Source organism: Herpailurus yagouaroundi, unplaced genomic scaffold (genome assembly GCF_014898765.1).
Source record: "Herpailurus yagouaroundi ecotype Mexico unplaced genomic scaffold, PumYag 61515, whole genome shotgun sequence".
NCBI classification, from domain to species: domain Eukaryota; kingdom Metazoa; phylum Chordata; class Mammalia; order Carnivora; family Felidae; genus Herpailurus; species Herpailurus yagouaroundi.
In genome coordinates, this window is record NW_024415865.1 from 3,989 (window position 1) to 8,640 (window position 4,652).

Consider the following 4,652-nt stretch of genomic DNA (forward strand, 5'->3'; position numbering starts at 1 on the left):
ACGCGGGGCTCGAACTCACGGACCGTGAGATCGTGACCTGGCTGAAGTCGGACGCTTAACCGACTGCACCACCCAGGCGCCCCTACATACAGTTTTTTAACATGTATGAAGGTTTTGCTTTTTTTCTTTAGTCACTGTGGCTTTGGCATTATATCTAAGAAAATTTTAACTCAAGGTCAAGAAGATTTACTCCTTCATTCTCTTTTAGAGTTTTATAGTTTTGGCTCTTACATTTAGGTCTATCTTGCATTTTGAATTAATTTCTGTCTATGGTATAAAATAAAGGTCCACAGTCCTTGGATATCTGGTTGTACCAACACTGTTTCTTGAAAAGGCTATTTCCCCATTGAATTGTCTTGGCACCTTTGTCAGAAGTAAGTTGACTTTAAATGTAAGGGTTTGTTTCTAAAATCTAAATTCTATTTCATTGATCTATATGTCTATCCTTATTCTAGTACCACACAGTATTTTTTACTATGATTATTATAGCTTTGTAGTAAGTTTTGAAATTAAGAAGTGTTGAGTCCATCAACATTGTTCTTTTTCAAATTGTGTTGGATATTTTGGGTCACTTGTATTTCCAAATGAATTTTAGCCTCTCCTTACCAATTTCTACAGAAAGACAGCTGGGATTTTGATAGGGATTTTGTTGAAGCTGTGGATCCCTTTGATGAATATTGCTATCTTAACAATATTGTCTTCTAATATTTGAGCATGGAACCTCTTGCCATTCATTTAGATCTTTGTTAATTTCTTTCTACAATGTTTTGTGGTTTTCAGATATAACTTTTATACTTTTTTATTAAATTTATTTTCCTCAGTACTTTATTCTTTTTGGTGCTAATGTAAATAAGATTGTTTCCTTAATTTCATTTTCAGGTATTTTAGAAGTGGAATGTGTTTTTGTATATTAATCTTGTTCCTTGAAATTTTCTTTAACTAGTTAATTATTTCTTGTTTTTTTTCCTTGTGGGATCTTTAGGGTTTCCTGTACATAAGATCATGTTGTCTACAAATAGAGATTGTTTTACTTTTCTTTTCAATCTCGATGACTGTTTTTTCTCTCTATTCATTCTCTATATCTTTCTCTCTCTCTTCACTGTCTAGTACCTCCAGTATAATATTGCATAGAAATGGGACCCATAGATGTGTGTTGCTTGATCGTAGAGAGAAAGCCTAAATCTTTCAACATTAAATATGATATTAGCTGTTCATTTTTCATAGATGCCCTTTATCATTTTGTGGAAGTTCCCTTCTGCTTCTAGTTTGTTGAGTGTTTTTTTTAAATCACAAAAGGGTATTGTATTTTGTCAAATACTTTTTATGTATCACTTGAGATGGTCATATAGTATTTTCCCTCTTTCATTCTATTAATGTGTATAATCTAGTACATTGATTTTTGTATGTTGAACCATCCTTGCATTTCTGAGAAAAACACACCTGATTGTGGTGTATAATCATTTTAATATGCAGCTGAATTTATTTGCTAGTATTTTATTGATTAGTTTGTATATCCATATTCATAAGGGATATAGGCTTATAGTATTTTTGTGATTTCGTTGTCTGAGTTTGGTATCAGGGTAATGCTGGCCACATAGAATGAGTTGGGAAGTAATCACTGCTCTTCTCTTTTTAGGGAATAGTTTTTGAAGGATTGGTGATAATTTTCATTAAATTTTTTTTAAATCACTTTCTTCAATATACAAGAAACACATGAGACACAAAGAAAGCCCAAGAAAGAGCTCAGTTGATGAGTTGGTAGTTTAGGGGGATTCAAAGACAATGACCCTTTCCAGTCTCCCAGAGAAAGAAGGGGTTGAGAGGACACAATATCACTAGGCCCCTGGTGAACCCATTGCTAGGGCCACACACAGCCTAGTTCTTCACCAAGTTTTTAAAGTGCTTATTTTTCTTGTCTTGGTCCTGGCCCTGCTCCCACACTTGGCCTCAAGTTTCCGGAAGTCATCTAGTTCCCAGAATGGCCCCTTCCTTTAGTGCCCTAGTATTTTCATTTGGGGGGGGGGTAGGGGTGGAAGCCATTTACCCTGTTGTAGTGTCAGAGTTCCAGGGGAGTTCTAATCCTCTAGGATGGTGAGGGTGGATCTCCCTAGTATCTTGCCATTTGCTTTCCATCTATCAGGCTTAGATCCTGAAGATCAGCAAGTCTCAGGAACTCTCAAGGATTTGTTGACACTTGGCCTACCATGGGGGTTTCTGAGGGCTGTCATGTTTCTTCCTTGGAGAACACTTGCTTGTAGGGGAGCCCAATCTGGCTCCAAGGTGGCATCTGGTCCTCAAGGGAAAACTAGGTGCCCAGAGGTAAGTCCAATTCAGAAGATGAAGTTGACTCTAGAGGCAGAACAGACTCTGGGGGAAGAATTGATTTGGGGGCTTTGTTCTCAAATACTTCACTCAGCTATTTGACCAGTGGGCTTGAGAGCTCTCCACTGCTGGTCTTCATAGGTGTCCATGAAAAGCCAAGGGTAGAAGAGTGGGGATCTGAGTCTTGGGCGTGGATGGGAGAGCACAGGATGCCAGCACTAGGTGAATGGCAGGGGCAGGGTGGGGGGGAATCTGCCACTGGGGCCAGAAATTTGTTGTGCAGTAGAGGTGCCAAGCTGACTGGGGTACTCTTGGCTGTCGCCATCTCAGCCAAGAGGAATAAGGTGGTCCTGGTCTATCCTTTGTGAGTAGTCTTTAAAAATTATCACTTAGGGGTGCCTGGGTGGCGCAGTCGGTTAAGCGTCCGACTTCAGCCAGGTCACGATCTCACGGTCCGTGAGTTCGAGCCCCGCGTCAGGCTCTGGGCTGATGGCTCAGAGCCTGGAGCCTGTTTCCGATTCTGTGTCTCCCTCTCTCTCTGAACCTCCCCTGTTCATGCTCTGTCTCTCTCTGTCCCAAAAATAAATAAACGTTGAAAAAAAATTATCACTTATTCTACTTGTTTACTTTTTTAAAAAATATAATTTATTGTCAAATTGGCTAATATACAGTGTGTAAAGTGTGCTCTTGGGTTTTGGGGTAGATTCCCATGGTTCATCGCTGACATACAACACCCAGTGTTAATCCCAACAAGTGCCTTCCTCAATGCCCATCACCCATTTTCTCCTCTCCCCCACCCCCTTCAACCCTCAGTTTGTTCTCTGCACTTAAGAGTCTCTTGTAGTTTGCCTCCTTCCCTCTCTGTTTGTAACTATTTTTTCCCCTTCCCTTCCCCCTTGGTCTTCTGTTAAGTTTCTCAGAGTCCACATATGAGTGAAAACATATGATATCTGTCCTTATCTGACTTATTTCACTCAGTATAATACCTTCCAATTACATCCACGTTGCTGCAAACGGCATGATTTCATTCTTTCTCATTGACAAGTAGTATTCTATTATATATATAAACCACATCTTGTTTATCTGTTCATCAGTTGATGGGCATTTAGGCTTTCCATAATTTGGCTATCATTGAAAGTGCTGCTATAAACATTGGGGTACATGTGACCCTATGCATTTGCACTCCTGTAGCCCTTGGGTAAATTCCTAGGGGTGCTATAGCTGGGTCATAGGGTAGTTCTATTCTTAATTTTTTGAGGAATCTCCACACTGTAGTTCTATTTTTAATTTTTTGAGGAATCTCCACACTGTTTTCCAGAGTGGCTGCACCAGTTTGCATTCCCACCAGCAGTGCAAGAGGGTTCCCATTTCTCCACATCCTCACCAGCATCTGTAGTTTCCTGAGCTGTTCATTTTAGCCACTCTGACTGGTGTGAAGTGGTATCTCAGTGTGGTTTTGATTTGTATTTCCCTGATGATGAGTGATGTTGAGTATTGTTTCATGTGTCTGTTGGCCATCTGGATGTCTTCATTGGAAAAGTGTCTGTTCATGTACTCTGCCCATTTCTGTTGTTTACTTTTTAAAGCTTTATTTGGAACTTTCTTCCTGAGTTAGTTTAAGTAGCTTTTCTTCTTTCTAGGAATTTGTATATTTCATCTGGGTTATCTGATTTGTTGACATACAATTGTTCATAGTATTCCTTTATATTTTATTTATTTATTTATTTGGGAGAGAGAGAGAGCACGAGCTGGGGAGAGGGGCAGAAGAAGAGAGAGAAAGAATCTTAAGCATACTCCACACTCAATGCGGAGCCTGTCTCAGGGCTCTATCCCATGACCTGGGATCAGGACCTGAGCCTAAATCAAGACTCAGATGTTCAACTGACTGAGTCACCCAGATGCTCCCATGGTATTCCTTTATAATCAATTCTTTTTGTTTCTGTGACATCTGTACTAATATCCCCTCTTTCATTCCTGATTTTAGTAATTTGAGCATTGTCTTGTTTTTCAAGTCAGTCTAGTTAAGTAAAGTTTGTTGATTTTGTTGACCTTTCAGAGAAACAACTTTTAGTTTTGTTGTTTTCACTTGTGATTTATTTTTGTTCCATTGGCTATTTAGGATTGTGTTGTTCTAGGTTTACGTATTTTGTGAGTTTCTGGAGTTTTCTTTTGTTATTGACTTCTAATTTCATTCCATTGTGATTGGAGAATATGTTTTATATGATTTCAACCCCTTTATATATATTGAGACAACTTTTTTTTCAATATATGAAATTTATTGTCAAATTGGTTTCCATACAACACCCAGTGCTCATCCCAAAAGGTGCCCT

General features: G+C 39.0%; 1 pseudogene; it reads right to left on the reverse strand.

Moving 5' to 3' along the window:
- Positions 1-1,875: 1,875 nt before the first annotated feature.
- Positions 1,876-2,647, reverse strand: LOC121024231 (cell division cycle-associated protein 3-like; annotated as a pseudogene).
- Between the last annotated feature and the right edge of the window lie 2,005 nt (positions 2,648-4,652).